This window comes from Haliotis rufescens, unplaced genomic scaffold, assembly GCF_023055435.1.
Source record: "Haliotis rufescens isolate VD_foot unplaced genomic scaffold, xgHalRufe1.0.p SCAF_80, whole genome shotgun sequence".
NCBI classification, from domain to species: Eukaryota; Metazoa; Mollusca; class Gastropoda; order Lepetellida; family Haliotidae; genus Haliotis; species Haliotis rufescens.
Genome location: NW_025964373.1, coordinates 275,625 through 288,292, shown reverse-complemented (window position 1 = coordinate 288,292; position 12,668 = coordinate 275,625).

Genomic DNA, 12,668 nt, shown 5'->3' with positions numbered 1-12,668 from the left:
CCAGATAAAGAAGATCGAATCCAAGTCTGCTTGACTTTCCCTTGCGTCTGTTCTGTGCTGGTACAAAATGAGAACTAGCACTAGCATATGCTGGGTGAAGTTGGCAGGAAATTCAACTCTCTCAAGCTTCAGCATGCTTCAATACATTTGGTTGAAACCGAGGTTAAATCGCTGGTATTTGACATGTGCTTGCAAAAGTTGCAGCTAGCACTATCAAATGCTAGGGGTTTCCCACGGTACTTTCTGCAAGGTTGTTCTGTATATTATAGCATTTCAGATATTGATGATGGCCCATTCCCCCTGGTATCTGCGTAGTGTTGGCCGGATGCAGCAGCTAGCACTAGCAAATGCTAGGAGGAAAGATCACCCGGAACCAGCTTCTTTTCTTTGCAGATGTCGTGTATTGAAAAAATATGAAGAGGACTAAGTGATTCCAGACTAAAAGGAAACAGTATGGTTTTTCAGATTGCTAGGACGAAAAGCCCCAAGTGGATTGAATGTGTGCATAGTATGTCATTTTTCACTGTGCCGGACACTAATCCTTCGCCATCATGCTAAGATAATAGACCCAATCAACAGCTTTTGTCAGTCGATCATCTTGCAGTCGGACACTACTCAATGCGCAGTGACATGTGCAGCTTATTGCCGTGTCAGCGTCTCCTCTCTGTCATGAGAGTTGGCTATATTATGAAAACGCATTTGTTTATGGACAGTTGTATCTTTCCATTGTAAATCAGACAACATAGGAAGAATGAAGTCCAATCAGAACGCATGTGACTTGATTCCTTGCATGTGCCTGGTGCTTGTTGGATAAACATGACTAGCACTAGCGTATGCCGGGGGTTACTCGGCAACACTCATCCTATTTCCCGTAGTGGCAGCAAGAAGAAGTTTGGAAATCTCAGCAAGCAAATGGACCCTGTATGCGTCCCGCATCTGTTTTGTGCATGCTTGGATGAAAGGGTAGCACTAGCTCATGCTGGGGGTTTACATTGTCACTAATGAAGGCGACCTTTCTGAGTATTCCAGATAAAGAAGATCGAATCCAAGTCTGCTTGACTTTCCCTTGCGTCTGTTCTGTGCTGGTACAAAATGAGAACTAGCACTAGCATATGCTGGGTGAAGTTGGCAGGAAATTCAACTCTCTCAAGCTTCAGCATGCTTCAATACATTTGGTTGAAACCGAGGTTAAATCGCTGGTATTTGACATGTGCTTGCAAAAGTTGCAGCTGGCACTATCAAATGCTAGGGGTTTCCCACGGTACTTTCTGCAAGGTTGTTCTGTATATTATAGCATTTCAGATATTGATGATGGTGCCCATTCCCCCTGGTATCTGCGTAGTGTTGGCCGGATGCAGCAGCTAGCACTAGCAAATGCTAGGAGGAAAGATCACCCGGAACCAGCTTCTTTTCTTTGCAGATGTCGTGTATTGAAAAAATACGAAGAGGACTAAGTGATTCCAGACTAAAAGGAAACGGTATGGTTTTTCAGATTGCTAGGACGAAAAGCCCCAAGTGGATTGAATGTGTGCATAGTATGTCATTTTTCACTGTGCCGGACACTAATCCTTCGCCATCATGCTAAGATAATAGACCCAATCAACAACTTTTGTCAGTCGATCATCTTGCAGTCGGACACCACTCAATGTGCAGTGACATGTGCAGCTTATTGCCGTGTCAGCGTCTCCTCTCTGTCATGAGAGTTGGCTATATTATGAAAACGCATTTGCTTCATGGACAGTTGTATCTTTCCATTGTAAATCAGACAACATAGGAAGAATGAAGTCCAATCAGAACGCATGTGACTTGATTCCTTGCATGTGCCTGGTGCTTGTTGGATAAACATGACTAGCACTAGCGTATGCCGGGGGTTACTCGGCAACACTCATCCTATTTCCCGTAGTGGCAGCAAGAAGAAGTTTGGAAATCTCAGCAAGCAAATGGACCCTGTATGCGTCCCGCATCTGTTTTGTGCATGCTTGGATGAAAGGGTAGCACTAGCTCATGCTGGGGGTTTACATTGTCACTAATGAAGGCGACCTTTCTGAGTATTCCAGATAAAGAAGATCGAATCCAAGTCTGCTTGACTTTCCCTTGCGTCTGTTCTGTGCTGGTACAAAATGAGAACTAGCACTAGCATATGCTGGGTGAAGTTGGCAGGAAATTCAACTCTCTCAAGCTTCAGCATGCTTCAATACATTTGGTTGAAACCGAGGTTAAATCGCTGGTATTTGACATGTGCTTGCAAAAGTTGCAGCTGGCACTATCAAATGCTAGGGGTTTCCCACGGTACTTTCTGCAAGGTTGTTCTGTATATTATAGCATTTCAGATATTGATGATGGTGCCCATTCCCCCTGGTATCTGCGTAGTGTTGGCCGGATGCAGCAGCTAGCACTAGCAAATGCTAGGAGGAAAGATCACCCGGAACCAGCTTCTTTTCTTTGCAGATGTCGTGTATTAAAAAAAATAAGAAGAGGACTAAGTGATTCCAGCCTAAAAGGAAACAGTTTGGTTTTTCAGATTTCTGGGACGAAAAGCCCCACGTAGATTGAATGTGTGCATAGTATGTAACTGTTGACTCTGCCGGACACTAATCCTTCGCCATCATGCTAAGATAATAGACCCAATCAACAGCTTTTGTCAGTCGATCATCTTGCAGTCGGACACCACTCAATGCGCAGTGACATGTGCAGCTTATTGCCGTGTCAGCGTCTCCTCTCTGTCATGAGAGTTGGCTATATTATGAAAACGCATTTGCTTCATGGACAGTTGTATCTTTCCATTGTAAATCAGACAACATAGGAAGAATGAAGTCCAATCAGAACGCATGCCACTTGATTCCTTGCATGTGCCTGGTGCTTGTTGGATAAACATGACTAGCACTAGCGTATGCCGGGGGTTACTCGGCAACACTCATCCTATTTCCCGTAGTGGCAGCAAGAAGAAGTTTGGAAATCTCAGCAAGCAAATGGACCCTGTATGCGTCCCGCATCTGTTTTGTGCATGCTTGGATGAAAGGCTAGCACTAGCACATGCTGGGGGTTTACATGGTCACTAATCAAGGCGACCTTTCTGAGTATTCCAGATAAAGAAGATCGAATCCAAGTCTGCTTGACTTTCCCTTGCGTCTGTTCTGTGCTGGTACAAAATGAGAACTAGCACTAGCATATGCTGGGTGAAGTTGGCAGGAAATTCAACTCTCTCAAGCTTCAGCATGCTTCAATACATTTGGTTGAAACCGAGGTTAAATCGCTGGTATTTGACATGTGCTTGCAAAAGTTGCAGCTGGCACTATCAAATGCTAGGGGTTTCCCACGGTACTTTCTGCAAGGTTGTTCTGTATATTATAGCATTTCAGATATTGATGATGGTGCCCATTCCCCCTGGTATCTGCGTAGTGTTGGCCGGATGCAGCAGCTAGCACTAGCAAATGCTAGGAGGAAAGATCACCCGGAACCAGCTTCTTTTCTTTGCAGATGTCGTGTATTAAAAAAAATACGAAGAGGACTAAGTGATTCCAGCCTAAAAGGAAACAGTTTGGTTTTTCAGATTGCTAGGACGAAAAGCCCCACGTAGATTGAATGTGTGCATAGTATGTAACTGTTGACTCTGCCGGACACTAATCCTTCGCCATCATGCTAAGATAATAGACCCAATCAACAGCTTTTGTCAGTCGATCATCTTGCAGTCGGACACCACTCAATGTGCAGTGACATGTGCAGCTTATTGCCGTGTCAGCGTCTCCTCTCTGTCATGAGAGTTGGCTATATTATGAAAACGCATTTGCTTCATGGACAGTTGTATCTTTCCATTGTAAATCAGACAACATAGGAAGAATGAAGTCCAATCAGAACGCATGTGACTTGATTCCTTGCATGTGCCTGGTGCTTGTTGGATAAACATGACTAGCACTAGCGTATGCCGGGGGTTACTCGGCAACACTCATCCTATTTCCCGTAGTGGCAGCAAGAAGAAGTTTGGAAATCTCAGCAAGCAAATGGACCCTGTATGCGTCCCGCATCTGTTTTGTGCATGCTTGGATGAAAGGGTAGCACTAGCACATGCTGGGGGTTTACATTGTCACTAATGAAGGCGACCTTTCTGAGTATTCCAGATAAAGAAGATCGAATCCAAGTCTGCTTGACTTTCCCTTGCGTCTGTTCTGTGCTGGTACAAAATGAGAACTAGCACTAGCATATGCTGGGTGAAGTTGGCAGGAAATTCAACTCTCTCAAGCTTCAGCATGCTTCAATACATTTGGTTGGAATCGAGGTTAAATCGCTGGTATTTGACATGTGCTTGTAAAAGTTGCAGCTAGCACTATCAAATGCTAGGGGTTTCCCACGGTACTTTCTGCAAGGTTGTTCTGTATATTATAGCATTTCAGATATTGATGATGGTGCCCATTCCCCCTGGTATCTGCGTAGTGTTGGCCGGATGCAGCAGCTAGCACTAGCAAATGCTAGGAGGAAAGATCACCCGGAACCAGCTTCTTTTCTTTGCAGATGTCGTGTATTGAAAAAATATGAAGAGGACTAAGTGATTCCAGACTAAAAGGAAACAGTATGGTTTTTCAGATTGCTAGGACGAAAAGCCCCAAGTGGATTGAATGTGTGCATAGTATGTCATTTTTCACTGTGCCGGACACTAATCCTTCGCCATCATGCTAAGATAATAGACCCAATCTAAAGCTTTTGTCAGTCGATCATCTTGCAGTCCGACACTACTCAATGCGCAGTGACATGTGCAGCTTATTGCCGTGTCAGCGTCTCCTCTCTGTCATGAGAGTTGGCTATATTATGAAAACGCATTTGCTTCATGGACAGTTGTATCTTTCCATTGTAAATCAGACAACATAGGAAGAATGAAGTCCAATCAGAACGCATGCCACTTGATTCCTTGCATGTGCCTGGTGCTTGTTGGATAAACATGACTAGCACTAGCGTATGCCGGGGGTTACTCGGCAACACTCATCCTATTTCCCGTAGTGGCAGCAAGAAGAAGTTTGGAAATCTCAGCAAGCAAATGGACCCTGTATGCGTCCCGCATCTGTTTTGTGCATGCTTGGATGAAAGGCTAGCACTAGCACATGCTGGGGGTTTACATGGTCACTAATCAAGGCGACCTTTCTGAGTATTCCAGATAAAGAAGATCGAATCCAAGTCTGCTTGACTTTCCCTTGCGTCTGTTCTGTGCTGGTACAAAATGAGAACTAGCACTAGCATATGCTGGGTGAAGTTGGCAGGAAATTCAACTCTCTCAAGCTTCAGCATGCTTCAATACATTTGGTTGAAACCGAGGTTAAATCGCTGGTATTTGACATGTGCTTGCAAAAGTTGCAGCTGGCACTATCAAATGCTAGGGGTTTCCCACGGTACTTTCTGCAAGGTTGTTCTGTATATTATAGCATTTCAGATATTGATGATGGTGCCCATTCCCCCTGGTATCTGCGTAGTGTTGGCCGGATGCAGCAGCTAGCACTAGCAAATGCTAGGAGGAAAGATCACCCGGAACCAGCTTCTTTTCTTTGCAGATGTCGTGTATTAAAAAAAATACGAAGAGGACTAAGTGATTCCAGCCTAAAAGGAAACAGTTTGGTTTTTCAGATTGCTAGGACGAAAAGCCCCACGTAGATTGAATGTGTGCATAGTATGTAACTGTTGACTCTGCCGGACACTAATCCTTCGCCATCATGCTAAGATAATAGACCCAATCAACAGCTTTTGTCAGTCGATCATCTTGCAGTCGGACACCACTCAATGTGCAGTGACATGTGCAGCTTATTGCCGTGTCAGCGTCTCCTCTCTGTCATGAGAGTTGGCTATATTATGAAAACGCATTTGCTTCATGGACAGTTGTATCTTTCCATTGTAAATCAGACAACATAGGAAGAATGAAGTCCAATCAGAACGCATGCCACTTGATTCCTTGCATGTGCCTGGTGCTTGTTGGATAAACATGACTAGCACTAGCGTATGCCGGGGGTTACTCGGCAACACTCATCCTATTTCCCGTAGTGGCAGCAAGAAGAAGTTTGGAAATCTCAGCAAGCAAATGGACCCTGTATGCGTCCCGCATCTGTTTTGTGCATGCTTGGATGAAAGGCTAGCACTAGCACATGCTGGGGGTTTACATGGTCACTAATCAAGGCGACCTTTCTGAGTATTCCAGATAAAGAAGATCGAATCCAAGTCTGCTTGACTTTCCCTTGCGTCTGTTCTGTGCTGGTACAAAATGAGAACTAGCACTAGCATATGCTGGGTGAAGTTGGCAGGAAATTCAACTCTCTCAAGCTTCAGCATGCTTCAATACATTTGGTTGAAACCGAGGTTAAATCGCTGGTATTTGACATGTGCTTGCAAAAGTTGCAGCTGGCACTATCAAATGCTAGGGGTTTCCCACGGTACTTTCTGCAAGGTTGTTCTGTATATTATAGCATTTCAGATATTGATGATGGTGCCCATTCCCCCTGGTATCTGCGTAGTGTTGGCCGGATGCAGCAGCTAGCACTAGCAAATGCTAGGAGGAAAGATCACCCGGAACCAGCTTCTTTTCTTTGCAGATGTCGTGTATTAAAAAAAATACGAAGAGGACTAAGTGATTCCAGCCTAAAAGGAAACAGTTTGGTTTTTCAGATTGCTAGGACGAAAAGCCCCACGTAGATTGAATGTGTGCATAGTATGTAACTGTTGACTCTGCCGGACACTAATCCTTCGCCATCATGCTAAGATAATAGACCCAATCAACAGCTTTTGTCAGTCGATCATCTTGCAGTCGGACACCACTCAATGTGCAGTGACATGTGCAGCTTATTGCCGTGTCAGCGTCTCCTCTCTGTCATGAGAGTTGGCTATATTATGAAAACGCATTTGCTTCATGGACAGTTGTATCTTTCCATTGTAAATCAGACAACATAGGAAGAATGAAGTCCAATCAGAACGCATGCCACTTGATTCCTTGCATGTGCCTGGTGCTTGTTGGATAAACATGACTAGCACTAGCGTATGCCGGGGGTTACTCGGCAACACTCATCCTATTTCCCGTAGTGGCAGCAAGAAGAAGTTTGGAAATCTCAGCAAGCAAATGGACCCTGTATGCGTCCCGCATCTGTTTTGTGCATGCTTGGATGAAAGGCTAGCACTAGCACATGCTGGGGGTTTACATGGTCACTAATCAAGGCGACCTTTCTGAGTATTCCAGATAAAGAAGATCGAATCCAAGTCTGCTTGACTTTCCCTTGCGTCTGTTCTGTGCTGGTACAAAATGAGAACTAGCACTAGCATATGCTGGGTGAAGTTGGCAGGAAATTCAACTCTCTCAAGCTTCAGCATGCTTCAATACATTTGGTTGAAACCGAGGTTAAATCGCTGGTATTTGACATGTGCTTGCAAAAGTTGCAGCTGGCACTATCAAATGCTAGGGGTTTCCCACGGTACTTTCTGCAAGGTTGTTCTGTATATTATAGCATTTCAGATATTGATGATGGTGCCCATTCCCCCTGGTATCTGCGTAGTGTTGGCCGGATGCAGCAGCTAGCACTAGCAAATGCTAGGAGGAAAGATCACCCGGAACCAGCTTCTTTTCTTTGCAGATGTCGTGTATTAAAAAAAATACGAAGAGGACTAAGTGATTCCAGCCTAAAAGGAAACAGTTTGGTTTTTCAGATTGCTAGGACGAAAAGCCCCACGTAGATTGAATGTGTGCATAGTATGTAACTGTTGACTCTGCCGGACACTAATCCTTCGCCATCATGCTAAGATAATAGACCCAATCAACAGCTTTTGTCAGTCGATCATCTTGCAGTCGGACACCACTCAATGTGCAGTGACATGTGCAGCTTATTGCCGTGTCAGCGTCTCCTCTCTGTCATGAGAGTTGGCTATATTATGAAAACGCATTTGCTTCATGGACAGTTGTATCTTTCCATTGTAAATCAGACAACATAGGAAGAATGAAGTCCAATCAGAACGCATGTGACTTGATTCCTTGCATGTGCCTGGTGCTTGTTGGATAAACATGACTAGCACTAGTGTATGCCGGGGGTTACTCGGCAACACTCATCCTATTTCCCGTAGTGGCAGCAAGAAGAAGTTTGGAAATCTCAGCAAGCAAATGGACCCTGTATGCGTCCCGCATCTGTTTTGTGCATGCTTGGATGAAAGGGTAGCACTAGCACATGCTGGGGGTTTACATTGTCACTAATGAAGGCGACCTTTCTGAGTATTCCAGATAAAGAAGATCGAATCCAAGTCTGCTTGACTTTCCCTTGCGTCTGTTCTGTGCTGGTACAAAATGAGAACTAGCACTAGCATATGCTGGGTGAAGTTGGCAGGAAATTCAACTCTCTCAAGCTTCAGCATGCTTCAATACATTTGGTTGGAATCGAGGTTAAATCGCTGGTATTTGACATGTGCTTGTAAAAGTTGCAGCTAGCACTATCAAATGCTAGGGGTTTCCCACGGTACTTTCTGCAAGGTTGTTCTGTATATTATAGCATTTCAGATATTGATGATGGTGCCCATTCCCCCTGGTATCTGCGTAGTGTTGGCCGGATGCAGCAGCTAGCACTAGCAAATGCTAGGAGGAAAGATCACCCGGAACCAGCTTCTTTTCTTTGCAGATGTCGTGTATTGAAAAAATATGAAGAGGACTAAGTGATTCCAGACTAAAAGGAAACAGTATGGTTTTTCAGATTGCTAGGACGAAAAGCCCCAAGTGGATTGAATGTGTGCATAGTATGTCATTTTTCACTGTGCCGGACACTAATCCTTCGCCATCATGCTAAGATAATAGACCCAATCTAAAGCTTTTGTCAGTCGATCATCTTGCAGTCCGACACTACTCAATGCGCAGTGACATGTGCAGCTTATTGCCGTGTCAGCGTCTCCTCTCTGTCATGAGAGTTGGCTATATTATGAAAACGCATTTGCTTCATGGACAGTTGTATCTTTCCATTGTAAATCAGACAACATAGGAAGAATGAAGTCCAATCAGAACGCATGCCACTTGATTCCTTGCATGTGCCTGGTGCTTGTTGGATAAACATGACTAGCACTAGCGTATGCCGGGGGTTACTCGGCAACACTCATCCTATTTCCCGTAGTGGCAGCAAGAAGAAGTTTGGAAATCTCAGCAAGCAAATGGACCCTGTATGCGTCCCGCATCTGTTTTGTGCATGCTTGGATGAAAGGCTAGCACTAGCACATGCTGGGGGTTTACATGGTCACTAATCAAGGCGACCTTTCTGAGTATTCCAGATAAAGAAGATCGAATCCAAGTCTGCTTGACTTTCCCTTGCGTCTGTTCTGTGCTGGTACAAAATGAGAACTAGCACTAGCATATGCTGGGTGAAGTTGGCAGGAAATTCAACTCTCTCAAGCTTCAGCATGCTTCAATACATTTGGTTGAAACCGAGGTTAAATCGCTGGTATTTGACATGTGCTTGCAAAAGTTGCAGCTAGCACTATCAAATGCTAGGGGTTTCCCACGGTACTTTCTGCAAGGTTGTTCTGTATATTATAGCATTTCAGATATTGATGATGGTGCCCATTCCCCCTGGTATCTGCGTAGTGTTGGCCGGATGCAGCAGCTAGCACTAGCAAATGCTAGGAGGAAAGATCACCCGGAACCAGCTTCTTTTCTTTGCAGATGTCGTGTATTGAAAAAATATGAAGAGGACTAAGTGATTCCAGACTAAAAGGAAACAGTATGGTTTTTCAGATTGCTAGGACGAAAAGCCCCAAGTGGATTGAATGTGTGCATAGTATGTCATTTTTCACTGTGCCGGACACTAATCCTTCGCCATCATGCTAAGATAATAGACCCAATCAACAGCTTTTGTCAGTCGATCATCTTGCAGTCGGACACCACTCAATGTGCAGTGACATGTGCAGCTTATTGCCGTGTCAGCGTCTCCTCTCTGTCATGAGAGTTGGCTATATTATGAAAACGCATTTGCTTCATGGACAGTTGTATCTTTCCATTGTAAATCAGACAACATAGGAAGAATGAAGTCCAATCAGAACGCATGCCACTTGATTCCTTGCATGTGCCTGGTGCTTGTTGGATAAACATGACTAGCACTAGCGTATGCCGGGGGTTACTCGGCAACACTCATCCTATTTCCCGTAGTGGCAGCAAGAAGAAGTTTGGAAATCTCAGCAAGCAAATGGACCCTGTATGCGTCCCGCATCTGTTTTGTGCATGCTTGGATGAAAGGCTAGCACTAGCACATGCTGGGGGTTTACATGGTCACTAATCAAGGCGACCTTTCTGAGTATTCCAGATAAAGAAGATCGAATCCAAGTCTGCTTGACTTTCCCTTGCGTCTGTTCTGTGCTGGTACAAAATGAGAACTAGCACTAGCATATGCTGGGTGAAGTTGGCAGGAAATTCAACTCTCTCAAGCTTCAGCATGCTTCAATACATTTGGTTGAAACCGAGGTTAAATCGCTGGTATTTGACATGTGCTTGCAAAAGTTGCAGCTAGCACTATCAAATGCTAGGGGTTTCCCACGGTACTTTCTGCAAGGTTGTTCTGTATATTATAGCATTTCAGATATTGATGATGGTGCCCATTCCCCCTGGTATCTGCGTAGTGTTGGCCGGATGCAGCAGCTAGCACTAGCAAATGCTAGGAGGAAAGATCACCCGGAACCAGCTTCTTTTCTTTGCAGATGTCGTGTATTAAAAAAAATACGAAGAGGAATAAGTGATTCCAGCCTAAATGGAAACAGTTTGGTTTTTCAGATTTCTGGGACGAAAAGCCCCACGTAGATTGAATGTGTGCATAGTATGTAACTGTTGACTCTGCCGGACACTAATCCTTCGCCATCATGCTAAGATAATAGATCCAATCAACAGCTTTTGTCAGTCGATCATCTTGCAGTCGGACACCACTCAATGCGCAGTGACATGTGCAGCTTATTGCCGTGTCAGCGTCTCCTCTCTGTCATGAGAGTTGGCTATATTATGAAAACGCATTTGCTTCATGGACAGTTGTATCTTTCCATTGTAAATCAGACAACATAGGAAGAATGAAGTCCAATCAGAACGCATGCCACTTGATTCCTTGCATGTGCCTGGTGCTTGTTGGATAAACATGACTAGCACTAGCGTATGCCGGGGGTTACTCGGCAACACTCATCCTATTTCCCGTAGTGGCAGCAAGAAGAAGTTTGGAAATCTCAGCAAGCAAATGGACCCTGTATGCGTCCCGCATCTGTTTTGTGCATGCTTGGATGAAAGGCTAGCACTAGCACATGCTGGGGGTTTACATGGTCACTAATCAAGGCGACCTTTCTGAGTATTCCAGATAAAGAAGATCGAATCCAAGTCTGCTTGACTTTCCCTTGCGTCTGTTCTGTTCTGGTACAAAATGAGAACTAGCACTAGCATATGCTGGGTGAAGTTGGCAGGAAATTCAACTCTCTCAAGCTTCAGCATGCTTCAATACATCTGGTTGAAACCGAGGTTAAATCGCTGGTATTTGACATGTGCTTGCAAAAGTTGCAGCTGGCACTATCAAATGCTAGGGGTTTCCCACGGTACTTTCTGCAAGGTTGTTCTGTATATTATAGCATTTCAGATATTGATGATGGTGCCCATTCCCCCTGGTATCTGCGTAGTGTTGGCCGGATGCAGCAGCTAGCACTAGCAAATGCTAGGAGGAAAGATCACCCGGAACCAGCTTCTTTTCTTTGCAGATGTCGTGTATTGAAAAAATACGAAAAGGACTAAGTGATTCCAGCCTAAAAGGAAACAGTATGGTTTTTCAGATTTCTGGGACGAAAAGCCCGACGTAGATTGAATGTGTGCATAGTATGTAACTGTTGACTGTGCCGGACACTAATCCTTCGCCATCATGCTAAGATAATAAACCCAATCAACAGCTTTTGTCAGTCGATCATCTTGCAGTCGGACACCACTCAATGCGCAGTGACATGTGCAGCTTATTGCCGTGTCAGCGTCTCCTCTCTGTCATGAGAGTTGGCTATATTATGAAAACGCATTTGCTTCATGGACAGTTGTATCTTTCCATTGTAAATCAGGCAACATAGGAAGAATGAAGTCCAATCAGAACGCATGCCACTTGATTCCTTGCATGTGCCTGGTGCTTGTTGGATAAACATGACTAGCACTAGCGTATGCTGGGGGTTACTCGGCAACACTCATCCTATTTCCCGTAGTGGCAGCAAGAAGAAGTTTGGAAATCTCAGCAAGCAAATGGACCCTGTATGCGTCCCGCATCTGTTTTGTGCATGCTTGGATGAAAGGCTAGCACTAGCACATGCTGGGGGTTTACATGGTCACTAATCAAGGCGACCTTTCTGAGTATTCCAGATAAAGAAGATCGAATCCAAGTCTGCTTGACTTTCCCTTGCGTCTGTTCTGTGCTGGTACAAAATGAGAACTAGCACTAGCATATGCTGGGTGAAGTTGGCAGGAAATTCAACTCTCTCAAGCTTCAGCATGCTTCAATACATTTGGTTGAAACCGAGGTTAAATCGCTGGTATTTGACATGTGCTTGCAAAAGTTGCAGCTAGCACTATCAAATGCTAGGGGTTTCCCACGGTACTTTCTGCAAGGTTGTTCTGTATATTATAGCATTTCAGATATTGATGATGGTGCCCATTCCCCCTGGTATCTGCGTAGTGTTGGCCGGAT